The sequence below is a fragment of the Lepidochelys kempii genome, chromosome 11 (assembly GCF_965140285.1).
Source record: "Lepidochelys kempii isolate rLepKem1 chromosome 11, rLepKem1.hap1, whole genome shotgun sequence".
NCBI lineage: Eukaryota > Metazoa > Chordata > Testudines > Cheloniidae > Lepidochelys > Lepidochelys kempii.
This window is the reverse complement of record NC_136390.1, coordinates 54,555,818-54,571,703: the sequence shown is the minus strand read 5'-3', so window position 1 is coordinate 54,571,703 and position 15,886 is coordinate 54,555,818.

Here is a 15,886-nt window from a genome sequence, read left to right as displayed (position 1 = left end):
GCACCACAGCACTAGAGGACTTTATATAGAGGGATGGCAACTTTTCATCAGAGATAGTTTATATTAAAAGCATACAAAAGTAATCATGGTAAGTAGAGGAGTAGTTAGGGATAATCTGCACAGGAACAAGAACAAATGAAAATCAATAAAAAATATAAAAATAAGAGGCAGTGAGTCCAGAATCATTGTTCCAGGGGAGCAGAGAGGGTGTTGGGGGGAGATGTAGAGCATGAGGGGCTATTTTTTATTGTTTAAAACATAATTTTCAAATGGATAACTTTAAAAAAATGCTTCCATGATTCAAAACCATCACGCTGGGCAATGGTTTATGTAAACACATGATCCACTACTACACTCAACCTTCCTCACCTACTCTCCCCAATTGTATGTTACAATCACTTGTTACAACTTGGATTTGATTATCCTGTAAGCTGTCTAAGATAGGGACTGTGTCTACCTATATGTGTTTTTACAGTGCCTAGCAGAATGGGGCATCTATTCAGATTGGAGTCTTTTGGATGCTACCATAATATAAATAATAATAATTACACCACGATAACACTAAGGTTGCAAAGCCAAGCACTCAGAAGTTAGGAAAGCTGTCCAAATCCAGTCCTAATTGGCCAGATGAGAGTTTCCCTGGTGTGGAAAAACTTTCCACTGACAAAAGCTAGCATAGCCAGTTCGTCTTTACTGGGGGGGAGAGGGGGGATGTCCAGAACTATAGCCAGCTGATATAAAAAAAATCATCCCCTAGGCTTCTCTAATTTATGCCAGTGCTAAGGCAGCTTGTGAATCAGAGAGTTGTAACTCAGCAAAGGAGAGAATCTCTGTTGGAACCATGTCTGCAAAGAACAGGAAGAGAGAACATCTTGCAGCTTTAGAAACATTTGATCCTCTGATTGCAGCCTAGTTCCAGGATATCCACTACCTGCAGCTGTTCTGCAATATGTGCAAGTTAGATACTGTGGTTGAGAAAAATAAAATTCTGTTCATCTTTACTTCTGCTTCTGGGTTTTCAGCCCATCCCAAAACCTCAGATACAAACCCTCTCAACCTTTTGAAGTTCAGAGCCAGATCTGGACATGGATGCTCAGCCTCATCTCAAGTATTTAGAAGGAGAGGCTGCAGTGGGTTTCTAGCTGCTGCAGAGTACAGCAAATCAAGGCTCTGGCAAGGTCTATATTGGTTGTTTGCTGCTTGAAATCTAGACTGGTATCTGCCCTTCACATCTCAGAGGTTGCTCTTTCCTGCTGCAGATGTTGGACTTTACTACTGGTCTAAGAATCATCAGGGAGAGTGAATCTGCTGGAGTGCTCATGGGAAAGGGCTGCTATGGAATGTTCTCTGTGCTGTAAGAGTTAAACAGTCTCAGTTATCCTGAAACACTGCATTTCACACATTACACTTTTTTTAACAACACTCAGTAAAGCCACAACAAGAGACAGGCTATGTTGCTCCTGAGATAGTTGTTAAATGCTGTCACATCAAGCAATAATCTCATTGTTCTGTAACAAACTGACAGGGACAAGATCACAAGACAATTTAAGAAAGTTCAAAGCAATTGTCACAGGTTGTAATGTTGGTTAATTAACCTGAGACACAGTGAGTGCAGCCATTAACTATGTCTTGCATCATAAAATATCCAGAAATGTGCATGTATGATCCCATGCTAGATTCTGTTGGTGACCTGGCAGAAACAGGAACAAGCATTATTATTTAGGACTAGATTATGTCTCTAGACAATTGCTGCTTTGGTTCAAGAGCATGTAGGGAAGGAATAGTAGCTCAAGAATTGGGGCCACAATTTATTCCCTGCATCTACTTAATCAGGGACTAATAATTTGCTGCTGACCTATAACAGCTGCAAATCACCACCACCTTCCTTGTGCTGGCTAAGCTACACTGACTAGAGAGTAGGAAAACCTAGAGCCAAAGTGCTCTCCATTAGTGGGAGGATATAAATAGACACCAGATTGTATCACTAAGCTTGGGCACTCACATCCAAATTCCACATAATCTACAAAGGTGTGTGAAAGGAGCTCACGCTTCCATGGGTGTGTACAGTCCAAATCAAAATCTAGCTCTTAAACAAGGCCTTAATTTTCTTTTTTTAAACATATATGCTAAAACAAACAAACGAATTGGTTTAATATATCCCAATATTTTAAAATAATCTATAGTACTCAAATGTACAGAGCCTAATTAGAGAGGGACACCTAAATCCAGCTATGGAAAAGAAAACAAACAGAAGTTAAAACATGAAGAAGATGTGTTCCATGAAGTCAAAGATAATCTGTACTATATTTGCACGTCTTCAACCCATCCAAAGCAAGGAAATGGAAAATTTTGCTTCATTACTTCTAAAGGAACTTTGCAATTAAAAAACTAACATGAATCTGCCTTAGAAGAATAAGAAAGGCTTTCCTCTAACAGATCACACACCTCTAGAAATATGTGGTGAGTACACACAATTAAAGAACTGGAGTTATAGTCTAAAACTAATTCAGTTTGCCTGCTGCACAACTGACATCTTTTCATCTTGTCATTCCTATTGGTAAAATGCTTAAAGATGCTTGTCATGAATGTTTCTTTATTTAATTGTCTTATTTATGCTATACCTTTACCTTTATGTCCAATACCTTAGAAGGGCCTGTTAAAGAAATAATGGTTAACTGAATCTACAAATATAAACAATTAAAATAGTTTAAAAATATTTGTAAGAGTTAATACAATAGGTTTGTAAGTTCCAAGAAAATACTACTTTTCTATGATAAAGCATGTGTAAGTGTATTAGAATCAGAAGATCCCATCTTTTCTACTGGGGTACATTTTTTTTCAGAGCTCACAAAAAATCTGCAGTGAAAGATCAGTCATCGATCTGTTAAAACCAGATCAGTTAGATTCTAAAAGGTTCAGTTGAGCTGCAAAACTGCAGAATGCAGACAGAACAATAACAATGTGGATTTGCTTGTTGTCTATGGAGTCTTATAGCTCTTTGCAATATAGTTGTTTTTCCATAAATGAAAATGGGACTTTCAAACTTTTTTTTTCTTCGAAAGGACAAGGGGTGAGGCCATCATAAATTAGGGGGAAGTAATAAGAGCAGGTGTGAGGGACCAGGGTTGCAACCTTACTGGGAACAAGAAGAAACTGCAGCATAAATGGAAGTTTAGAATTTTGCTGGTGCTGGGAGAAAGAATGAGTAATGGGCAGGGTAGGGACTCAGTTCAGAGCTTGAATCTGCAATAGTGCAGAAGCTTGGGGCCCTTCTTCAGGGACCTTTCTATTTATTTTTATGATAGTCCATCAAAGTGTATCACATCACTTCCTTAGTCTGTTTATATCACAGAAGATCAGTGAAACTTGTAATATTTCCCTGCTGTGCATGTGTACTTTTAAAAACCGAACAATTGGCTTCAAATTCTGGTCCCTCTTTTTTACTCTTCAATCATTTCTAAACTGTACTTCAGGAACAGTAGGGAGATTCTTCTTCACATTTTAAGCTCAGTTCAATTGTGCATAGCTTTTGGTCACCAACCCATTAGCTCAGGCAAAACATAGAGCAAGTCAGCTTGACATACCTAATGTGAATCCTAAAGCTGATTAATTTATCAGCCTTTAATATTAAAGTACTTTGTCTAAGCTTCACTATTATGAATGCTATGTGCTGATTCTTTTGACAAAACATAATGATCCTCATCATTGTGAAGCTTATGAGTAGAATAACCCGATCAGTTCATTAAGACCAGAGAGGTTTGAATGTATTAATAACAATATTATTTACATTTCAAATATGGAGGGCCAAATTCATTCCATGTGTAACTCCATTAACTTTAATGGAGTTACTCCATTAAAGAGTTTAACCCAGAGAATAGATACTCTTCCCTCTGCTCATGAATGAATGCTGAAATATCACCCATGACATTCCTCCTTGTCTAATTACCCTCTTGATCAGGGAGTGCATCGTTATAGATTTATCTATACTAAATTGCACAAGTAATTTTGCCATCTAATGTAGTTTTTAAAGGACTTTTAAGAACTAATGGGGCAAATTCACACTTGGTTTATCTCGGTTGAGCTTAATGGAATTATATCAGTGGTGAATTTGTCCAAATGACTTGACCATGATGACAAATTCTAATATACCATATTTTCTAGAAGCATTATCATATACATGATAAAATTATAATCCATTGGAAGACATGCTTAGAAGCCAGAGAACAAGACTAGAGTCAAGCTTCTGCCTTCCCCTTGCTGTTCTGAAGGAAGTAAAATCTCAGTATCCCTTTTGCACATATTCCTCTATAAACCTGATATTTTCATAGTTAGGCCTGATCCTTGGTCCATGCATGTGGACTGTTGCTCCCATATAGACCTCTATTGAAATCAATAGGGCTCCACATAGAGGCAGGGATCTACCCATGCGGATTTGATTTGCATGACAGAAGGTTTAGTTACGAATTGAGGCCAGGTTTCAGCACTTTGCTGCAAACTGCATCCTTTGGCAGATGATAGCAAACTCCTGCTCCCTTGCATAGCCTGTAGCATTTGGCTACAGATGATAAAACTGATTACCAGTCAAAATGCCAAGAAATATTATAGGGTAATAACCAACTTTACAATAGTTATTAGGGACTAGTTATCAGGGGGTTTATTAAATTTAAATGTCCATTAGGCCCTTGAACCTCTTTCAAGTGTTCTAGTTTGAAAGGACAAATTCTCTCTCCTTTTAAGATTTCAAAAATAAACCTTCAGAAAGGATGACTATCAGTGGTGACTATTTATTTTAGGGAACAACAAGAATTTTACATGTATTCTTCCGTAACTGAGACTTTAACTACACGTGTCACTAGAACCAAGATTCTTTGGCCAGTTCTGCTCTCCTAGAAAGAATGGAAACTGCCCACTTCTCCCAATATGCTTGCAGCCCGTGAAGCAAGTTTCCGTGCCCCACTGATTTTTCTGGCAGGCTTCCTGCTTCTGAAAAAAAATTGCTGTTAGTTTTTGTGTCTGTTGCTAGTTGCTCTTCAAATTTTTTTTGACCTGCCTAATTATACTTTTATACTCGACTTGCCAGAGTTAATGTTCCTTTCTTTTTTCCACAACAGGATTTGACTTCCAAATTTTAAAAGATGTCTTTTTGTTTATAAACACATTTTTTACTGTTTAGTCCCGGTGGCATATTTTTGGTCTTACTGTTGTTATTTTAATTAGTTGGGGCATCTATAAATATATATATTTGAGCCTCTATTATGGCGTTTTTACAAAGTTTGTATGCAGCTTGCAGACATTCCATTTTTGTTACTGTTCCTTTTAATTTCCATTTAATGAGCTGTCCCATTTTTGTGGAGTTCTCCTTTCTGAAGTTAAATGCTCCTGTGGTGGGTTTCTTTGGTATTTTCCCCCATACAAGCATATTAAATTTAATTACATTATAGTTGCTGTTACTGAGCAGTTCAGCTATATTCACCTCTTGGACTACATAGGACTAAATGAAGAATTGCCTCACCCCTTGTGGGTTCCAGGACTATCTCCTCCAAGGAGCCGTCATTACTGGTGTCCAGAAATTTGATCTCTGCGTCCTATCCTGAGGTGACATATTCCTAGTCAATTTGCGGATAGTTGAAATCCCCCATTATTACTGGGCTTTTTGGTTTTGTAGCCTCTCTAATATCATTGAGCTTTTCACAGTCACCATCACCATCCTGGTCAGGTGGTGAATAGTGTATTACTACTGCTATATTCTTATTATTGAAGCACAGAATTTCTGTCCATAGAGATTTAGTGGCACTGTTTGATTCATTTAAGAATTTTTCAATATTTGACTCTATGCTTTCTTTCTCATATAGTTCTGCTCCTCCACCAGCATCATCTCTTGTGTCATTCCTATATATTTTGTACCCTGGTATTACCATGTCCTTTTGAGTATCCTCATTACATCTAGTTTCTGTGATGTATATGATATCAATATCCTCATTTAACACCTGACACTCAAGTTCACCTTAGTACTTCGACTTCTTGAATTTGTATACAACCACTTTTAAAATTCACCAGTATTTAGTTGTCTGCCTTCACATGATGTAACTGAATGGACTCTCTTTTATTTGACTGTTCTCTTCCATTCCTACCTGTACTTTATCAACTTTCCTTTTTACTAGAATATCAATAAATCCTGCCCTAAGGGATGTGTCTGTTTCAGTTGACCCAAATCTTCACTATTCATTAAAAAAAGGGTTTGAATGAAAAATGTCACCCAGTTGTAGTTAAAATAGTCTGGGATCCACTCACCCATCTATTAGAATTCTTTGAAGAGGTCAACAAACATAAGGCCAAGGGTGACCCAATGGATATAGTGTACTTGGACTTTCAGAAGGCCTTTGACAAGGTCCCTCACCAAAGGCTCTTAAGCAAACTAAGGAGCCATGAGTTATGAGGGAAGGTCCTCTCATGGATAAATAACTGGTTAAAAGACAGGAAACAAAGGGTAGGAATAAATGGTCAGTTTTCACAGTGGAGAGAGGTAAATAGCAGGGTTTCCCCAATGTTCTGTGCTGGGACCAGTGCTGTTCAACGTATTCATATTCATATGTGATCTGAATTAGGGGGGTAAACAATGAGGTGGCAAAATTTGCAGACGATACAGAAGAACTCAAGATACTTAGGTCTAAAGCTGATTGCAAAGAGTTACGAAGGGATCTCGCTGACTGAGTGACTGAATGTCAAAATGGCAGGCTTGATAATTGCAAAGAGATCTTGCGGTCATTGTGGATAGTTCTCCAAAAACATCTGTTTAATGTGCAGTGGCAGTCAAAAAAGCAAACAGAATGTTAGGAACCGTTAGGAAAGAGAGAGCTAATAATATAGATAATATTATAATGCCACTATATAAATCCATGGTATACCCACATCTTGAATACTGAGTGCAGTTCTGGTCGTTACATTTCAAAAAAAGATATATTAGAATTGAAAAAGAGTACAGAGAAGGGCAACCAAAACCAGTGGCAACCAATGATTAGGGGTATGGAACAGCTTCCATGTGAGGAGAGAGAAAAGACTATGAATGTTCAGCTTAGAAAAAAGTTGAGTAAGGTGGATATGATAGAGGTCTATATAATTATGAATGGGGAGCAAGTGAATAGGGAAGTACTATTCACCCCTTCACATAAAACAAAAGAAACAAGGGTGACCAGATGAAATTAATAGGCAGTAGGTTTAAAACAAATGTAAGGAAGAACTTCGTCACACAATACACAGTCAACCTGTGGGACTCATTTTCAGAGGATGTTGTAAAGGCCAAAAACATAACTGGGTTCAAAAAAGAATTATTAAATTCATGGAGGATAGGTCAATCAATGGCTATTAGCCAAGATGGTCAGGGATGCAAACTGATGCTCTAAAACTTTCTCTGACAGAAGGTGGGACTGAGTGATGGGATGGATCATTTGATAAATTGCCATGTTCTGTTCATTCTCTCTGAAGCATCTGGCATTGGCCATTGCTGAAAAACAGGATACTGGGCTAGATAGACATGAAAAACATAGCAATTTGTGTTGATTTCACTGATATATTTCAGTTGGAAAATATGTAAAAAAGAAAAACAAAACACTTTCTTCTGACAACTTCAAAATGAAACATTTTCATTTTGACCCGAAATGACTAATTTGAAATGTACTTCAATTTTATTGAAAAATTTTAAAAAACAACCTGTTTTTGAAAGTTCAACTTTTAAACTGAATATTTTGTTCAGTTGCCCCAAAATAATTTTCTTTTAAAGTTTTGGTTTGCTGAAATTTAAAAAAAAATCAAAATGCAAAATTATTTTTCTTCTTGATTTATTTTGGACTGTCCAGTGAACCAAAAAAGTCAATTATTCTCACAGCTCTAGCTCTGATCTACAGTGGAGTCAGTGTGGAACTGGACCATAAATCAGATAAGCTCCCTGACAGCCTCTTTTTAATTATATCAAGAAGAACTTAGCTGCAGCAAAGAACCCAGCCCCTTATATGTTGATAGTATCTGTGTAAAACATGCAGTTATATAACAAAACCATTCTCCAAGTGTGCCTATTCTAGTAAACAAACTATATCTTTTTTCCCCACTGCATGGATACCTTTGGGCTACAAGGATTATTTAAAACTAGTGGTGGGTCTTTTCAAACATACAGTCAGTAAGTTGTCTCCTTGTCACAAGAGTTTATGACAATCTATAGTTATTAGCTTGTGATTAATTCTCTGCTATTATCATTACCGACTGTTCTATAATAATTGACATGAAAGTTTCCTTCTTATACTCCAAGAATCAAATCATCAACGACTTTAAAAATCCTCAATCCTTCAGAAATAATCTGCACTGATTATAGTGTTTTCTGGTTTCCTGCACACTTAATGTAAGAGAGAATTCTTTTCCAAAAGAATTTACAGTAAGTACCTATCCTTCACTTCGAATTTACAATTCATACTCCTCTTTGCTCTAGTCTGTTACATAGGCTGAGGTTGAAGGAAGGCTCAAAACATGTTGGTGCTGTTGCCTTGCACTTTAAAGAGTATTTTGCCTTGCAGAGTTCTCTGAGGGAGTTGTTCTAATTACATTTCGGTCATCTGGAAAATAGTCTTCAGCTGAAGTGTGATGCAAACAAAGTAAAATATCAAAACTGTACTGTCTCTCCTGGTTCCCTGCATCTCAGCCAAAACATGTCTGTCGTCAGTGCCAAGTGGTTGCTGATGCTGATATTCAGAGTCCCTCTCAAAGCATCTCTGGGATAACTGAGCACTTCATCTGCTTGCAAACATGGGACCTTAGTCATACTCATCTCTGGACCTCCACACCTCAAAATCCTTTATATCATCTTGAAGCTACTGTCTGGCTCACTTGTCACTTTCCCAGCTGAAATGCACCAATAATCATTTCTCTGTGTCAAGATAGGCATCACTTGGAAAAACACCCTGAAAAGCCACTGCGGAGTCCGGTGGCACCTTAAAGACTAACAGATATATTTGGGCATAAGCTTTCACTCGTTGTCTTTGTGGATACAGACTAACACTGCTACCCCTCTGGTACCTGAAAAGCCAGTAGTGTTGAGTACTCATAATTTCCCTATGCCTTTCTCCCCAATTATCTTCAAAGGATAAATGATGGTTCATTCATTTTTTTAGGAGACTGCATGTTCTGGAGTTCAAACAGGCTAAGAATCTGGCTGCATATATACTGGGGTCTAATTCATTCTGCTGCACACATTTTTACTTCAACTACATCTGGACCCCACCTAGTTTTGTTTAGATATTCAGCAACTTCAGCTCTGCCACTGAAATTCCCTTGGCTACTGCTTAAGACTCTCTAGCAAAGCTTTGTCACAGCCTTCCCTCTCCCTCAGCCACCTCACCCCAACTCTGTTCTCCACCCTTCCCATCTTTTAAAGGGGAATTGCAAATTTTATTCTAATTATTCTAATTTTCTTAAAAAGTAAATGGTGCATTTATTTTTCGTATCCACCCCAGATCATCACAAACCAAATGCTATAATTTTATTACAAATTAAAATTCACCATTTTGAGAAGTATTCAAGGAAGAATTTTTTTGTTTACAAACTTGTAAAAATACAGTCTTATCTATTCAGTGATCAGTGGCCCTGGCAATATCATCACATTTTCAGAAGTACTGTCTTCCAAGTGTAAGATTGCTGAGAACTATGAAGATAGTATAGTCCTGTTGGAATCCAGGAAGTGGGCAGGCGGAAGTATGGTGAAAGGCAGGTACTCTGAACTCAAGTTGATGTGTTTTTGAAGGCATATGTTCTTGCCTGACTAATGATGATCATGTCAGAATTACCACAAGAATGATTAATTTTGTTCCCAGTTCAAACCAAGAAATACATGAAAACTAAGTTGCCCCCGAAACAACATAAACATAAACAAGTTGAGTAAACTCTCTGATGGAGTAAATTGATGTAGTAGTTCCATTGAAGTGAATTTGTCCTTCCTCCCCATCCCCTCGTTTCAATTTGAATTTAGGGTCCAGTCTTCTTTATCTATACCAGTTTTGCCTGTCCCTATTCACACTGTAATATGTAGTAACAGGTACTTATTGGATGTTTCATTCCTAACATATAGAAATTAGTATGCATTTTCTCAAGCTTTAGTAAGATAGATGAAAAGTTTACTGTGATCACAATGAAAAATAAGGACTTGTTTAGAAAAGAAATATCTTAGAGGACAAAGGCTTCTGAAGTGGTGGGAAATGAGATTGTTTGGAAACCACTAAGGGCTCATAAACATGGGTATACTTGGGAAAGTTAATCCGAATTAACTTTTAAAGTGGATAGTTAAACCACTTTAAGCCTGTGAGTTAATGCTAGCAGTCAAAATTAGTGTCCTTAATTCCATTTATTTTAATTCACTTCTAAAGTGAATTAAATTAAAATGAATAAAGACCACTTTAATTCTGAATAAGAGCAGTCAAACTGGGATTTAATGCAGTTTAATTAATCAATTTAAAAATTAATTTGGATTAAGTTTCCTGAGAGTACCCATGTAGACAAGCCCTACCTTTCTGCCATCCCACTCCCAAGAATTGTGTTGCAGAAGATTTCTCTCAAGAAACTTTCAGGCATTGAACCGAAGGAACTGCTCAGGGGCAATATAAAAATGGGGATACTGAAATAAAGAACCTAGGCATGCTGTCTCCTCATCACTTCTTGTCTGAAAATGAGGGATAAATCTGTTACCTACACCCAGATCCTTTGCATGGTAGGACAATGCTGTGATGCTAGAAACAAAACAGAATGATGGCATTCAAGAGCCAGGTGTTAAATTGTCTCTTTGTCTGGTATAAATGAGCAGTTTCCATTTTCTCACTGTCACTTTAATTAAAACAGGAATACTTTAAATTATAACATGCATTACAACAGCCTGAGAACATTTCCATTTCTAACCCAATCAATTAAAAATTCTATGAGAAATAAAGTGCAACCTACTTTTAAAAAATAGATATTGCAACAAGCCTACTTCTTTTCAGTATTGTAAATCATTTTTCCTGGGAAAACATATTCAAATCATATTAACATATTAAAGGTTGCCTTTTAAATACACAGTATAAGGTTATTCTATTACAGTATGTGAATGCTAGATGAATGTGTACTTAAGTTGTACTGTATAATACTCAGAACATAGTATGATAAAATATTTCATATAAGAGGTGATAAAATGTCACTGCTCATTTATAATATTTTTGTCACCATAGCCTTCATGTTTATGGCAGATTAAATTGCAAAAGGAAACAATGACTTGAATATACAGTAAGAACAATATTTTTGTTACATTGTATAAAAATACTTCAGCTGCCTACTAGAACTGCCTGTAGTAAAGGAAAGAAGTGGAACTGACAAGAATGCAAAATAGGTATCCCCAACTGAGAGGGGGAAAAGACTGGCTTTGTTCTGGTTTTGAGTATTCATTTTCATGATCTGGACACTTGGTGAGTATGTACTCTGTCTTTTATGGCATTGCTTACAAATAAATATGTGCTAGAATGGGATTTTTCTTGATCAAACTTATTCATCATGGGACATCTTTCTTATCTCCATGAGACAACCACTTGTGATTTCCAGATTAATTTAATCCTTTTGGGACAACAATATGCAGAACAGGGAATATTCCTTCACTTTAATCCTTATGTAACTTTGCTGTTTGTACATTTCACGAAGTGGCAGTTAAAAGAAGCCAGTAGCTTCTGTCTCCTTTTGGTGTCTCAGGCCCTGTTGGGGAGCATCCCCAAATGTGCTGTGAGCACTGGCTCTCGGAGAGCGAGGACGCTGCATGTGCCAGGGCTGAGCAGATCTTCCCAGTCACTGAGTCTCTGTGGGGAGGGTGGTTTCAGAGTAACAGCCGTGTTAGTCTGTATTCGCAAAAAGAAAAGGAGGACTTGTGGCACCTTAGAGACTAACCAATTTATTAGAGCATAAGCTTTCGTGAGCTACAGCTCACTTCTTCAGATGCATATCGTGGAAACTGCAGCAGGCTTTATATATACACAGAGAATATGAAACAATACCTATTCCTACCCCACTGTCCTGCTGGTAATAGCTTATCTAAAGTGATTTCCAGCACAAATCCAGGTTTTCTCACCCTCCACCCCCCCACACAAATTCACTCTCCTGCTGGTGATAGCCCATCCAAAGTGATAACTCTTTACACAATGTGCATGACAATTAAGCTGGGCTATTTCCTGCATAAATCCAGGTTCTCACATCCCCCCCACCCCCATACACACACAAACTCACTCTCCTGCTGGTAATAGCTCATCCAAACTGACCACTCTTCAAGTTAAAATCCAAGTTAAACCAGAACATCTGGGGGGGGGGGGGTAGGAAAAAACAAGAGGAAACAGGCTACCTTGCATAATGACTTAGCCACTCCAAGTCTCTATTTAAGCCTAAATTAATAGTATCCAATTTGCAAATGAATTCCAATTCAGCAGTTTCTCGCTGGAGTCTGGATTTGAAGTTTTTTTGTTTTAAGATAGCGACCTTCATGTCTGTGATCGCGTGACCAGAGAGATTGAAGTGTTCTCCGACTGGTTTATGAATGTTATAATTCTTGACATCTGATTTGTGTCCATTTATTCTTTTACGTAGAGACTGTCCAGTTTGACCAATGTACATGGCAGAGGGGCATTGCTGGCACATGATGGCATATATCACATTGGTGGATGTGCAGGTGAACGAGCCTCTGATAGGATGATAACACCATCCTGGCCACTATGGATGTAGAAGCCCTCTACACCAACATTCCACACAAAGATGGACTACAAGCCGTCAAGAACACTATCCCCGATAATGTCACGGCTAACCTGGTGGCTGAACTTTGTGACTTTGTCCTTACCCATAACTACTTCACATTTGGGGACAATGTATACCTTCAGATCAGCGGCACTGCTATGGGTACCCGCATGGCCCCACAGTATGCCAACATTTTTATGGCTGATTTAGAACAACGCTTCCTCAGCTCTCGTCCCCTAAAGCCCCTACTCTACTTGCGCTATATTGATGACATCTTCATCATCTGGACCCATGGAAAAGAAGCCCTTGAGGAATTCCACCATGATTTCAACAATTTCCATCCCACCACCAACCTCAGCCTGGTCCAGTCCACACAAGAGATCCACTTCCTGGACACTACAGTGCTAATAAACAATGGTCACATAAACACCACCCTATACCGGAAACCTACTGACCGCTATTCCTACCTGCATGCCTCCAGCTTTCACCCTGACCACACCACACGATCCATCGTCTACAGCCAAGCTCTGCGATACAACCGCATTTGCTCCAACCCCTCAGACAGAGACAAACACCTACAAGATCTCTGTCAAGCTTTCTTACAACTACAATACCCACCTGCAGAAGTAAAGAAACAGATTGATAGAGCCAGAAGAGTTCCCAGAAGTTACCTACTACAGGACAGGCCTAACAAAGAAAATAACAGAACGTCACTAGCCGTCACCTTCAGCCCCCAACTAAAACCCCTCCAACGCATTATTAAGGATCTACAACCTATCCTAAAGGATGACCCAACACTCTCACAAATCTTGGGAGACAGGCCAGTCCTTGCCTACAGACAGCCCCGCAACCTGAAGCAAATACTCACCAACAACCACATACCACACAACAGAACCACTAACCCAGGAACTTATCCTTGCAACAAAGCCCGTTGCCAACTGTGCCCACATCTATTCAGGGGACACCATCACAGGGCCTAATAACATCAGCCACACTATCAGAGGCTCGTTCACCTGCACATCCACCAATGTGATATATGCCATCATGTGCCAGCAATGCCCCTCTGCCATGTACATTGGTCAAACTGGACAGTCTCTACGTAAAAGAATAAATGGACACAAATCAGATGTCAAGAATTATAACATTCATAAACCAGTCGGAGAACACTTCAATCTCTCTGGTCACGCGATCACAGACATGAAGGTCGCTATCTTAAAACAAAAAAACTTCAAATCCAGACTCCAGCGAGAAACTGCTGAATTGGAATTCATTTGCAAATTGGATACTATTAATTTAGGCTTAAACAGAGACTTGGAGTGGCTAAGTCATTATGCAAGGTAGCCTGTTTCCTCTTGTTTTTTCCTACCCCCCCCCCCCAGATGTTCTGGTTTAACTTGGATTTTAACTTGAAGAGTGGTCAGTTTGGATGAGCTATTACCAGCAGGAGAGTGAGTTTGTGTGTGTATGGGGGTGGGGGGGATGTGAGAACCTGGATTTATGCAGGAAATAGCCCAGCTTAATTGTCATGCACATTGTGTAAAGAGTTATCACTTTGGATGGGCTATCACCAGCAGGAGAGTGAATTTGTGTGGGGGGGTGGAGGGTGAGAAAACCTGGATTTGTGTTGGAAATCACTTTAGATAAGCTATTACCAGCAGGACAGTGGGGTAGGAATAGGTATTGTTTCATATTCTCTGTGTATATATAAAGCCTGCTGCAGTTTCCACGATATGCATCTGAAGAAGTGAGCTGTAGCTCACGAAAGCTTATGCTCTAATAAATTGGTTAGTCTCTAAGGTGCCACAAGTCCTCCTTTTCTTTTTGTGGGGAGGGTGGGAGTCTCTGTGTGAGGATCCTTCTAGGAGCCCGGCTCCCACTCTTGAGGGAAACAAAATTCATGGCCATAACAAAGAGACTTCACTTCAGTTGGACAAACAGAGATTCGATGTACTATGTAACGGAACACATTTTTCACTCAGTTATGTTACTGGACAAGAATCCAAAGGCATAAATAAAGGAACCCACCTCTGTAACTGAGATAAAATTCGGCCTATTGGCTTATTGTTTTGGTGAAGATCAAGATGTATTTTCCTTCAAAATATATATTGACCTCATCTTTACCTTATTTAATATTTACCCTTGGAACCAATTAATCTTGATATTTACCTGAACAGACACCAATATCCATTGATTAAGATCAACAGAAATTATGCATGTATGTTGACCAAAGAACATGTTCCCAAAATTTTAAACCAAGATTATACCATCAACTCTTCTATTTAAAGTTACTAACACAGTGCTGCTCAGTGACAACAATATTTATGCCTTTGCTAGCAATAATGATGTTTTTGTCATTTTCCATGTTCTTCTTAGAAATGATTTATGTAATATATATGGCCTCTGAATGCACAGTAGCTCTAGAAAACTGCACATACCTCATGGAATTGCAAGAAAAATACTAATCTACTTTGTTTTCATATACCTAGATATAGAAAATGGATTTGATTTACATCAAAATGCATTAACAGTTTTCATAGGTTTTCATGGGTAATGAACCATACTGATTATGAGGATTGGTTAGGTGATTATATTTATGTTGTGGAGCTGACATTCTTTTGATGAGTAATAATAGCGGGTTTCTGAAATTTCAACACTTCTACAAACCTCTGTTTTTTGTTTGAATTCTACTCCATTCCTCACTTACAGGGGCACATTAATTTTAATTTTCTCATGCTTTCATTAAGAATAATATAAATAGAGGGGAAGAAAGAAAATTGGGAGGATAGCAAATGAACCAAAATAACATTGAGCATATTGGGACAAATTCATCCCTAGTATAATTCCATAGAAGATCGTTATGAATAGATCAGTGCAAATACAACTGGAAAGTAGGTACAAACATTTCTGCAAATAATATCAGGAAATGAGCATTTATGAATCATGGGGTTTTTTCCATCCACTGTTTGTAATATTCAAAATGACTGAGGGCTTGTTTGCGGGAGTCTGTATTTGTAGGCATACTTGGGTTACATGTACCTACACTAGTCTCCTGTCGATACGTCTGTTCAGGCAAGAGTATAGAAGTTTCAATGCTCGAGTTAAGAAGCAGAAA